General features: G+C 46.8%; 1 protein-coding gene across 1 annotated transcript in view; it reads right to left on the bottom strand.

Annotated features, from left to right (window-relative positions):
• LOC128306494 (serine-rich adhesin for platelets) overlaps positions 1 to 11,986 on the bottom strand; it is a 75,707-nt gene extending 63,721 nt beyond the window's left edge. The window contains exon 1 of the mRNA XM_053044026.1: positions 11,886 to 11,986. The gene's annotated coding sequence lies outside the window, so the exon portion shown is untranslated. The remainder of the gene's footprint in view (positions 1 to 11,885) is intronic.
• Between the last annotated feature and the right edge of the window lie 1,087 nt (positions 11,987 to 13,073).

Below are 13,073 nucleotides of genomic sequence, written 5' to 3'. Positions count from 1 at the left end.
TACGGGTCGTCGAGAGCGAGTGTCGGCAAAAAAAAAAAACGGCAACGGCAATTTGAAACCATACCACCACCTACACACATTTGCCCCGGGAGGGGGAAAACGAGGACAAAATGAGAGAAAGAAAGGGAGAGCGACCTATAGGGCAAAACGCTGATGGAGGAAATCGATCAGGAAATGCACCCGCAGTCCGGGGTCCTCTCTGCTTCGGTGGAGAGCTGGAGAGTGGAAGGTGGTACGCAAGGAGGAATAAAGGAGGGGGGGGGGGGTTTGGTATAGGGTGAAAGGAAAGGATGAAATTAATTTCGCAACTATATCTCGTTACTGCCCTCCGTTTTGATTCCCGCGACCGTATAAACTCCACCACATGTCCCACCTTCACATCCCCCGATGGATGCTGCGAGGGTCCAGGGATCATGGATCCGGGGTGCGCACCCGACAACCGCGTGGTAACGCTACGAAGAAAAAAGAAAAGACAAGCGTTCTTCTAGCTGTGCGCGCGAGAGAAGCTGAAACGATCATTAATTTGATCACGCGTGCACGAAAACGATCAAGCTTCGGGTTTCGTGATGTACGGCGGGAAGGGGGAACTGTGTGTCGGTGCCTGATTGGAGTATTGCTCCTTCCTACTCTTTCTTGCTATATTGTTAGAAAAAATAAAACCACCCTCCCCGTGCCAGGATCACTGCCGACAGAAATCAGAGCACGAGCGAGCGCAAGGAGCGAAGCTTAGAGGAAGGCGCACGAACGGTTGGGATAAAATGTACGATTTCACAACCAAATAATTCACCACCCGCACACACACACACTAAACATACCCACCCTCAAAGGAGGGGGTAGGAAAGATAAATAAATGTACCACACGAAGGAGAAAACTAGAGCTGCACGACCGCACGAGAGAACATAACAACATCACCCAAGGAGTACCGGGGGGTTGGCAGTTATTTTAATGCGCTGGAAATTAATTGTCCTTTACCCTCTCACGCAACACGGCGTTTGGTTGGGGCACAACACAAATAAAACAGCTCACACACTGGCCCTTTCTAAGCACCAGGGGGGAAGGGGGAGTACAACACAACGTCCTCTAAAAACCCACCCCCAAACTCCATCTATTTTAACCGGCCCGGAAAAGTGGTGTCCCTCGGGTGGGGAAAGAGGGGTGGAGTGGATGTGAACAAGGGATGATGCACGGGAAATCCAATAGGATCCACCTCACTTCCCCCTCATCCCCGGCGAGTAGGCCGGTTGTCGAGGGGGGACGTGGATGCACGCAATCACGCATGCTTTTTAGCGGTATGCGCATTTATTAAACAAATGGTCACCATAAATAAGGGGTACATACACACTTACCCACACCCCCAAACAACATTCACCCTTGATTCTTCGCCAACCTATCCAGGTTGGGAAGAAGAAAGCTTTCGATCTCTTTGTGGGAATATTTGGGCGGGATTGTAACTGGTCAGAGTATATTGTTGGAAAGGAATGGATGAGCTTTGTAGTGTGTTTAACTTTAGTTTAAAGTGTTCTATTGCAAGTACTCTTATCCTTTTCTTTTCATTGATATCCTCCATTGATGAATTAAAGTCTTCTAATAAACTGTATACGCCTCGTCTAAAGTCCCCTACGAATCTACTATCGTCAATGTCCTCACCGAAACAGGACAACGAAACGGACATGCTGGGTGAATCTGAATAGGGATTCGTAAATCTGTATGAATCTTGGAGATAATGCATGAAGATCTGAGAATACTTGAATATCTGACACATCCCTGAAAATTCAAGAACATTTTGAGAACTCTTCTCTAAAAGATTCATATAATTCAATTTTCCCTGAAGATTGTATGACTATTCTCTACAGATCTCTATATAGAGCACATCACTACAAGCATCCCCTGATGCGGATATCTCATCAATTTATTGAAGTCGTTGAGGCTCCTCTACGTCTAAGTTTTATATTTTTTAAATATATTTTATACCAAATTATAGCACATTGTTCTTGCATGAATACAACGATAATCAGGTATTAGTTTCTTTCAGAGCTCCTCTATCATCTACTGCTCTTCTATCTCCATAGACCTTCTAAAAGAAATTGACAGGTTAGTTTCGTCTGGAGTAATCATTGTCCAACGATTTCAATGCGCTGTAAAATAGTAAGATGTTAGGATTTCTTCATTGTTCTTCGACAGAAAAAGCGGGTTCTCGTCTAAGAGGTGAATGACAATTTCCTAAGATCAATCTCCTGCCTGTAGAACATCCCTATATGCGTGAGAATTAGCTATTCTTAACGAATTCCTTGAGCAAAGGTAGACTTCATGTGACCCTGCATTTCACATTAAGCTCTTAGACGTTCAACAGCTGTGGCTAATGAGCTTAATGGAGACCCACAATTCCGATGCCAAAATACTTTCTACATCCAGTGCTCCCAACTCATAAAGACGCCCATAAACGCATCTCTAACCCTTGGTTTTACCTTCGCCAAGCGTTGTGCTGCACATTGCAGCCTTGCATTCAAGCGCCCGGTCGTGTTCTAGGCGCGCTGATGAAGCAATTTTGCCGCTCACTGCACACCATCGCAGGGGTTCAGATGAGGGGTGGCAAAATCCAATCATCTCATCAATCTACGCACCAGCCATTTCCACACCATCAACGAATGGGGGAGACGACTAAGGAGTTCGGTGTATGAGGGCCGCGTTTTTATCTAATCTCCCTCTTATGGGTTTCTTTTCGCACTGGGGTGTCTTGTCGCACGGCTTGGTGGGAACATCAGGGGGGTGATGTGGGTACCAGAATAGGGGAGGGGGAGACAACACCGGGTTACCTGTAATCTTCAATCTCACTCACTAATGCGTCCGCTGGTGGCCGATGCGCGCAAATCTCACCCCTAATCCTTCGTACGGGTTGCGATCTTAATAGACCTTTAACGCTGGTCGGAAGCCAGGCTAGAAAAATGTGTAAGTTTCGTTTCGTGTGACGAAGGGCTGGGGAAGAGTTGCGAGGTGAGCGATTCGATCAGATCGGAGCGATGATCTTAAACGACATTTCAACGGCTACTCTTGGCGTGGTGGAGGAGATGTGTTTTTTTCTTATATAAATATAAAATGCACCATTGTACAACCCTCGCGGTGTTCCCGGAGGGCTCTAAAACACCCCCACCCCCCGTTTGAGGCTCAGAAGTTGGACAGAGGTTCCCTCCTCCTGCACACAGTAAAAGATCCCAACATGCTTTATAAATTAGCTTCATTTTGGAGCGGGGGCGTCCGAGACTTTCTACAACTCCTCCGAATCGCATGTACAACGCGCGCGCACCCGGAGTGGTCATACGGACTCTCGGAGGTGAAAAGAAGGAAGCAAGAAGAAAAAAAGGTGATATCAATCGACTTTTCTACTGCAATTTCTTCTGTGCCGCCGGGTTTTGCTGCATTCAAACCAAGGAACTAAGATCCGGAGGGGACCTAGTCAACAACACCGAACGGGTGCTCGCGAGCATTTCCCACATTTCGCTCCGCGTGGATGCACACTAGCGCTCGTTGCGAATCGCGGCACACTGTAAATTAGCTTAAATTACACACCATCAGCAATTCAACAGGCAGCGCGCGGATCATTGGGTATTGCGTTCGGCATCTTCAAGGCATCTTCAAGGAGGGAGGGGGTGCGTCCCGAACACGCTCCCGCATAGAGGTGCGTGTATTCTTACGATTAATGATCGAAGGTATCTTCCGACGGGGCTGGATATTCCATACCCGCGCGCAGCCGGAATTTTTCACCCGAACAACTTCCCCAGAGAGCTCGCATGCATTCCTGTTTCGCACCCGGGCGAGGAGTGCGGGCGCCCGAGCATTATCACCTCGCGAGACGCTCACACCACCGGTCGGAATGTCAAACGGTGTTGAAGGGATAATGCGCACACCGGAGCATGGGTACGCAAACCGATGCAACAACCACAAAAAAAGGGGTGGCTAATGATATAGAATGCCGCTGTCAGTAAGAGTTTTGCTGTGTCCTGCTTTCAGAGGGTGAGGAGTCCGACGCTTAACAATGTTCAACATCTCTCGGTTGCTTTTTATTTCCTACAACTTCTCCACCACGCGGGAGAACAGGCTCAATAGACTACCCCGGGACACATTCATTTGCAGATCATTAGAATTGTGGATGAGGTTGTGTGTGTGTGCGCGCGCAAGTGCCACAAAAGGTGGACACAGCAAGTAGCAATATCTCCTAGAGCGAGAGGCTCCTCCAGAGGTTGCCACTCTGCATCAAACGGTGCACAAGCCGCGGCAAAGTGCAGAAGAGCGAAAGATTGAGTGCACCGCGGGAAGATGGATGGGTGCGTGTCACTGTTAATAGCCCCCGAAGAACGTGAGGTTTGGCGAGACGATAAATCTGAGTCATTTCACGGGGGCGTCTGTCAAGAGCGGCGTAGATCAATTAGCTCTCCCCCCAGTTCCGAGCGTTCGTTTCAAGTGCGTGTGTGTACCGGCCACCACAAGGCGGGTGGAGCGAAACCGCTGGGCGAAAGGGATCTAAATTAGCACCAAATGACACCTTTACCGTTGCCGTAGAGGTAAAGGGAAAATATCAACAGCAAGTGTCGCTCGCTTTCCCAACCATCCAAACGGTGGGGGTCTCTCTCGGATGTCTCCAATGGACATCAATTCTTCGCTATCGCCGATCCCGGGTAACCCTGGGGAGATAATTGATGTATTGCAACTCGCTCATTCACTCTCCACTCCCTCGGTAGGCTAATGCATCATTAAGTCACCTGGCACAATCGACACCCGTGGCGCCAGACCCACTCAGGGCCTGCCTCAGGTGAGATGGGGGGGGGGGGAGGACAGCATTCCCAATGTCCGAGCAATGTCTTGTACATTCCCACCCCAAAGAAGCAGCGCACTGAGTGGCCTTCCGGATATACGTGCAATGAGATGTGCAGGCCGAGGCCCAACCATCATCAGTCTGCATGAGTCAGCGCGAATAAAAGTGCAACATCGTTGCGAGGGTGCACACAGTGGCACACTGCAGGCAAATGGAGGAGAACGAAGAGAGCTGACATCACACGCCACAACAACAGCGAGAGACCGGAGAAGGCTCTTCGATGGCTTGCTGGGGGGGCGCTACTCAAAACATTTCATCTCGACGCGCAAACGCAGCAGGATTTCGTCGGCTCAGCGCAACTGATCTTCACACAGTGTCGCTGCACAGCAGAAAGGGCCACAACAGTTTTCTCGGAAGCCCCTTGCGGTACGTGACATCCGAGGGAGAATCTGTGTTGCTCGGTTGGTCATCAGCTAAAACGGAACCCGACACACACACACACACGAGAATCATAAACAAATTCGCGATTCCGACAGGCAGAACGTGATTGTCGGGCATGGAGTTGGAGCTGGTGACATCAAGGGTTGTGTGATCTTAATTAGAGAAACCCAACCTTTACAGTAACAAACAGTTCGATGAGATGCACAATGTTTTGTTTACGTGATGTCCATAGGCGCGATATGTCGGACCGTTGTCCAGTCAAACAAAACAAATTCAGGCTCATCATCCCGGGTCGGGGTTGTTGGTGTGTTGCCACCAGAGCTAATAAGCAGTTCGTTTATGCTGAGTGTGCATATTGGCCCATAAGATTGTGCCGATGGACCAGGAGGCGTCCAGGGGCGTCGCAAACGGATGCGTTTCTGACGTTATGGGAGATGCGCACGAATGTAAGACGCTCTTGGAAGATGTGATCCGATCTGCTTCTCGGTGATTAGTAGATCGCTCGGTTTTCTGGAGAAGGTTACGCGACATGCATACTTGAATATCTATCCACTATTACTGCTTTCCGACCAGCACCAGCGAAGATCTCCCCAATATCCCAAGGTATCTCAATGTGTTTCCAACATATTTTTTTTCTCTACGTTAAAAACACCGTCGTAACCGTGGTGCGCTTAAACGCAAATGTGCCGAAACCTGCTGCCAACTGCAACTGCGTCGTTTTATGCCACTTGCACCTTTTTTTAGGAATGTTCGGGGGGAGGAGGTGGCGATTGGGAGCAAAAAAAAAGGGGATAAATTTAGATGCACGTGCGGTGCGCGCATTTTTGCACCGGAACAAACAAATAAAAGCAGAAATAACAACAAAATCATGTTAGTTGAGACGCAAAGCAGAACAAAATAAAAAAGGCAAAGAAATCGGGAAAAATCTGGCATGATGTTGCCAACTGCAAACAACAACAACAAAAACGTACGTGTACGCGTCCGATCCGAAGGACAAAATTGAAACTAATAGGGCTGATAGATGGGTGGTTGGTTACATGTGAAGTGACGTCGGTAATGGCGGGTTTTGTTACCGGTTCAAAGGAAGGTGCCGAATATTCGGGATTGTGGGCGAGTTGGCCTCGTTGGCAGGTCGCGTTAAGCGTGGACGAATATCTTCCCTCCCGCGCTAACCTGTAGAGCGCTCTGGGCGGTGGTGAAGGCGACCTCTCTCTCGCTACGTGGTGTGTCCTATTTTTGGGTGTGTAAAATCCCTTTCCCTTTGTTGACCGCTTTTGTTGTTTGTCTTGTTGTTGCCACTATGCTTCCCTTTAAGTTGCTACCCACGCTCACCTCTTCTCACAGGTGCCTACACCATCCAAATCTCTACCAATGGTGGCACATGTGATCTTGCGCTCTCAAACACACCCGCGCACTGGCTGGCGACTATTCCGTGTTTCTCGTGTTCCCCGCTGCGCTCACGCGCCCTAAGCGTGAACTTGAAGCTCGCACTCTTACCACCCCCCCCCCCCCCCCCTTGATTCCGACCATTCGGTTTCAACCCCTTAATGCTTCCCATCCCCTTTAATGCACTCGCGAAGCGTCGAACATATCCGTCCAAGACAGTGGAAAAAGAGGATGAGAATGGATAGCGCACACAAAGGGAAGCTTAAGCGGACATAAAATTAGACGTAAAATCATTCCTGCACCCCCCCCAAAATACGGTTGCTGCACCGAAGATGGGTAGGCCTGTACCTACCCCGTTCCTCTCCTTCCAAATTCACTCGCAATTTGCAAATGAGCTCTCTGCTGCGAATTTTGCATACAACGGTAATTCTAGTAGCGTGTGTGTGTGCGAATGCGCAAAATAGGATGCATACGTAAAAAGGGGAGCCGAACGAAGGCCACTTGTCCAACTGCCAAATTCGTCGCCACCGAAGCCGACTATAACACGGAGACACACCGAAACAAAAACCAGATTTCTGTGCCAACAGCGGCTCTGGCAATGTTTGGGTGGTAGAAAATGAAAGGAAGAGAATGCGAGAGACAGGAAAGGGGATGGACTGCTCAGAGGGGAGAGGGCAGCAACGACGGGTGTGGTTGGGTAATGGTTAAATTAAATGCAAGCGCGCTTTGCAAGCAAGCGAATGCGTTTGGCGGAACACTTTCTTTTACTTTTGCCTTCTACGACTTAGAACAATCTTATTTTTAAGTACCCGACACACACATACACACGCGGCTCACTTTCCCCTTTGCCCGATTTGCGCCCTTTTTGCGTGATGGTGCCTTGGTATGACACAACCTGTTGGTGGACATAAACAAAACAAAAAAAACCGACAGCAAATTTCATATAATTTTTCAACCCCCAAACAGGAAACCGATATGCAGATGGATTTTTCCCACCGATATTTGCTACTGATTGCTTTCTATTACAGGAACTCTTGTATATTGTAGTGAAAATATCGAGAAAGAAAACATTATGACCATTAACCATTATGATCCATTCCCATTGTGCGGCAATTTGTCAAAGATAAAAGCAGAAGCGGCAAAAAGCGCTTTAAAGCGCCTCATCATGTAGCTGATCGGTAATAGAACCCGAGTTAGAACAAAATCAATATTTAGTTTTAAATTTTCCCATAAATTGTCTGTCAACCGTAGGTGAAATTTATTGATTATGTTAAAAATAAGCTCAAATATGTGTTCTGACGCTGCTATTATGATGATAATTTCATGCCATAACGAATCTTTGCAAATAAGGTAACTTGACTGTTTTACGCCGAGCGCCGAAAGTTTAAAATCCTTTTTAAGTATTTAAGTATAATGATTAATTTCAGATGTTATTTGTAAGTAGTTAAATTTATATATTTTTTTAAAAAAGCACCGAATTGTCAACTACAGTTTCATACATTAAGATGTGTCAAATAAGACTAATACACCAAAAGAATCTACGGAGATATAAACATGGGATTTTAATTACGAAAATTTGTTTAAATTAAGGAATTTAAAATTTAGAAGAGGAATTTAAGGAAAATTTTAGATTTTAAGAGAGGATTTTAAGTAAATTTAAGGAAAATGTATTATATATTATACAAATATAAATTTGTACTAGCTCGTGTTGTGTGCGTCCTCCCATGATGACAGGCGTATTTAAAACCTCTTCTAAAAGAAACCCCATTCCCACCCCATTTCCACCCCCTCCCTTGTGTCCTCCCCCTTCCTTGAGGTTTTTTTTCTCACCAATACTTTATAATCACTTTGCGTTCTTTTCGAGGTAGAAATCACGTTCCAGCCCGTGCAGAAGTGTGTCCCACCCAGTAAGGGTGACACAGACGAGAGTGAGAGTGAGAAAAAAACGCATGAAAGAAGAAGAAAATTCACCTTCTTACACACAAATAAGCAGAAGAAAAAGTATCCCACCCATCTTCAGATGGGGAATATAAATCGATCGTCTTGTTGAAAAAAAAAAATACAAGCAAGATCGTGAAGATCGCCGGACGTGGAATAAGGGATTTTCTTTACTATCCTTTTTTCCACCCCCTTCTTTCCCCACGGCAAAAGAAAAACTGTTCCGGTGGTAGTAGTTTTTTTTACAGTCAGGTTCCTTTGGAGTACGGCATTTCCATTGGCTTGCATTGTGACACACATCCACCCTTCGATGGTTTGCATTATCCTTTATGCACTTCCACCATATCCGTGCGTCCCACCCCCGGTGCACACCTACACATGTTTCCGATATCGATCGTAAACCGCCATCATTATTATCGGGGCCAAAATGTCTCACCCGCGAGCGTTTGTGAGCGAAAAGGGTGTCAAACATCATCCCCATTCCCATCCAAACTCGCCTCATATTTTTCGTTCCCCCTCCCTCCTTCCTTCGGTGTCCTTTTTCCGTTCGGCTGTGTTGGCATAAGCAACGGCGCGATAAATGCATTCGAGAGAAGCGCAGCAATATGCGAAAACTCATCCACACACATTTCTCTCCCTTTCCTAACTCTCTTTTCGTTAGTGCATCCCTGAGACCGTTGCATAATGTTTTGGCTTTGGGCCCAGCCGAAGCGCGTCAGAATGGAATTTGTGTCGCTGTCAAAGTGCCCTGTGGTGGAAGTGAGAGGTTGGTAGAAAGGGAATGGGGGAGTGGGAATGGGAATTATGGAGGGGAATGGAACGAAAGAGTAGTGTGAACAAGCGTGCGGAAAAGTAGGATGGAAAATTGGTAAGTTCAGTGCAAGCACACCGAAGTGAAAGCATTCTCGGGTTGCAATATTATGCATGGAAGGGACGAGGTTTGAACCTAAATCTGATTTAGGGATGATGGATGGTGGGGTTGAAACGGGGGTTGAAGGGGGGAGGGGGGGGGCGGAATGGATGTGTATCGGAAATGTATCGAAGGTGTGCGATTCGATTCCGTTCAGGATCGATAACTGGAGCAGTAGGTTAAACGCATCAATTAGGGATAGTGTCTGTGTGTGTGTGTGTTTGTATGGCAATGAAGAGAGCCGGAATGCACCAGTAGTGGTGTGTCCAAACAAAAAAACCGGAGGAAAATTGAAAGACGAAACAAAAATAAATATATTGAAATAATAGCGATTCGGAACACAAGGACGAGAAAATTAATCATATAACCCTAACGAAAACTCACCACATTGTTAATAAAATATAAAATAAATATAAATATAAAATAAAAGAATTAAATAAAAAAAGAGAAGAAAAATACCATTGAGGCTTAAATGTAATGGCATAAATAAGGCTGTTTTCATTTTCTTTAAAGAAAGGCAAGAAAGAGAAGACAACAATGTGTGACTCGGACATCAAAACACACCTGGCAGCATTATCCTCCACGTTCATATTGCCATTGATTTTCGATAGAGTGTTTTTTTCCATCCATTCGCTTTAAAACACGAACACACGCCACACAACACGCGTACAATCGATTTAATGGTCCGTCGGGTTGTGTATAATAAAGATTCCCCTTTAATGTGCTTTAACTTATCTTCTGATAAAACAAACCATTTTTTTTTTACTTACAATAAAAAGGTTGAAGTAACATAAAAATATTCCGATGGAGCCGCCCGGTACTTTTCAGAATAATGGTACAGATGGGTGTGCACATACCTGTAAAAGAGAAAGGGGGAGGAAAAATACATTAGCATAAAGAGTAAAAGAGTAAAAGATTTATTTAAGCTGGAAGATTCCATCACTCTCTAAAATTTATGAAATAAAAAATATTTTATATTTATTAATTTTAAGAATTTTTTTGCATATTAAACACGTGTGCGCAACCTTCGAAAAGGGGGAGAGAATCCATTCCCCCCCCCCATAAATAAAACCCTTAGCGTTAACAGACATGGGCCCGCAGAGACACGTACAGTACTACCACACTCTTGCCTTGTAAAACGAAAAAAAAAAACGGTAGCCGGAATAACAACAGCAAAAACGTTTGAGCAAGGTAACAATAATAAAGATCACTCCAGCACGGTAAATAGGACACCCGAGAGGCTAAAAAAACAAGAGGGAAGAGTGGGAAGCTGGGTACGCGGCGGGGTTAGTGGCGCCCGTCCATCCCGGAGGGGGAGTGTGACAACCGATCGTGTAATTGTTTCTGTGTGCTGGATGCGTGCTAAATGCATGCACGTTGCAAGGCGGCCGCTGGTGAATGTGAGCGAGCGAACGAAGCTGCGTGTCCAAAGCGCAAACGTATGGGGGGGCGGCGGCAGGGGTGGGGTTGCGGGTGGGGCGGCTTCGGTGGACGAAGGGCATTCGAGAGGGCGCGAAAATGCAGCGCAAGGCGTTTGCAGCAGCGCTGTAGCGAGCGGATGATGATCACGGTGCGAGATTGATGACAAGATTACGGAGCGTGTAACAACGATGCCGATCGATGATAAGCCAATGGACTCTCCGCTGCCTTCTGGCGCGCATCCGGGGGAAAGATGTGGGGCCGGAAAATGGTGCGCCCTGTTGACCGTGCGAAACGTATGGCTGGCTGGCGGCGGATGTGGTTCATAATACTTTTCTTATTATGCATTAAAAATTAAACCGTAAGTACAAAAAAACAAAAAAACAAGAACTCATGAGTTACCCGACCAAAATTGTGGACATTTTAAATATTGTTTTCTTCTTTATAAATAAAACATCACGCTGGGCTCTCTCTCCGTGACCCTTTACGTGATCATATTTTGTTTGTCCAATTAATGTTCCAGTGATGGAGACGGTTTGGAAAGAACAAAAAGAAAAATGAACAGCAAACGTATCACTCACGAGTTCCAAACATGTCTACCACGAACGTTTACTATTTCCTCCCCCCTCCCCTTTTCTCCCTCCTCATTGCGTACACATGGAATGACGATTCGGAATTGACAATTAGATGAACCACCCCTCCCCCCTCCCTTCTCCACTCATCGCCGCCCACTTCACTCTGCCTTATCTGAGAATAATGGCGAGAGAATTGCGTCGGATGCACCCCGATGCACAACCACGCGCAGATCGTGACCAATGCAACCTTGACGAGGGAAGAAGATGTGTTTCTACTACCTCTTGCCATCTCCACCCCCAAAAGTCCTCTCCTCTAGAGAGAGTGTGTGTGTGTGTGTGTGTGATGCGTGTGATGCTGGATATGTCAACACGATGGCAGAAGACGTCGAGAACGAGCGGATAACTCACCTGCCGCTTGGCTTGCTTCGCCTTCGCTTTTCGCAAGCCTCGTCCTCCCCAAAAAAAGAACCTAAGGTTTGTGGTGATCTTGTGGCACACACACACATACACTGCCTGCGTATTCTTTCAGGTGAAGATAAAACTTTGCTCTTGTTTCGGGCGGTTCTTGGCAACCAGAGTAGTACACACACGGTTTTTGGCTTTCTTTTGGTGTATTCTGTGATGTTTTGCCCCCCAGCTAGGAAAGCTTGCAAAGATCACCGTTGATATACACACATACACACACGTTTGCTCACTTAATAATAATTTATTATATCATAACGTACACCAAAACTTGTCGATCCACTGATCACTCTTCTAGCGCAAATCATCCTTTCCACACTAAAATAATAACTCCGTGAGTAACCGCCGTGAGTAACACCGTAACGCATACCGCCGTTACCCAAGCCGGGGCACAAGAACACTACTACGCTACCCCCCTTTCCCCTTCCCTCTTTCCCTTTCATCCTTTCTGCTTTAATTCTGCACAAAAAAAAACCGCCTTGGAGAATTGATGAAAACGCACCGCACAAACACCAAAAAACAAAACAAAAAAACCCCCAAAACAACAAATCGGCACACCCGTGTGTGCAGCAAGCCTGCTTGGTCCGATGTCACATCAGCGCGCCACGGTAGCGGAGTGTTCACGCGCGCGCGAAAAACTCCCCGCAGAGGCGGGAAAAGAAAAGCCGCTTCAATGCAGCAAAAACAACAACAAAAAAACACACACACAACAACACACCGCGCACAAACACACACACACTCGTTAAGGGCAGCAAACAACAAACGAAACAACGCATACGCGCGCGCGCGCACCCCGCACACACATCCGGTCGGTCGTGCACCACAGACGCATCTAAAGCCAGCAGCAGCAGCGAATATGCACACCCCTGCGCCAATGCCAAGGCCGAAGCCGCCGTGCAACGAGCGCGCGTGTGTGTGCCCTGCTTAAAACGGGGACGAAGAAGCGAGGGGAGGGAACCTAACCGATCGATTTCCGTCCACAGACTGATCGATCTTCCGATTTTTCGACCGATCATTCGGAAGGATGTTCAGTGACCGGGAGGGGGGGTTTGTTTGTGTGGTAATTTGCGGAAAAGCGAAGTAAATGACGATTCCTGACTCACGCTGTCCGTGTGTGTGTGTGTGTGAGTAACA

The sequence above is a fragment of the Anopheles moucheti genome, chromosome X (genome assembly GCF_943734755.1).
Source record: "Anopheles moucheti chromosome X, idAnoMoucSN_F20_07, whole genome shotgun sequence".
NCBI lineage: Eukaryota > Metazoa > Arthropoda > Insecta > Diptera > Culicidae > Anopheles > Anopheles moucheti.
Note: the sequence above shows the minus strand (reverse complement) of the source record. Positions and strands in the feature narration are given on the sequence as shown.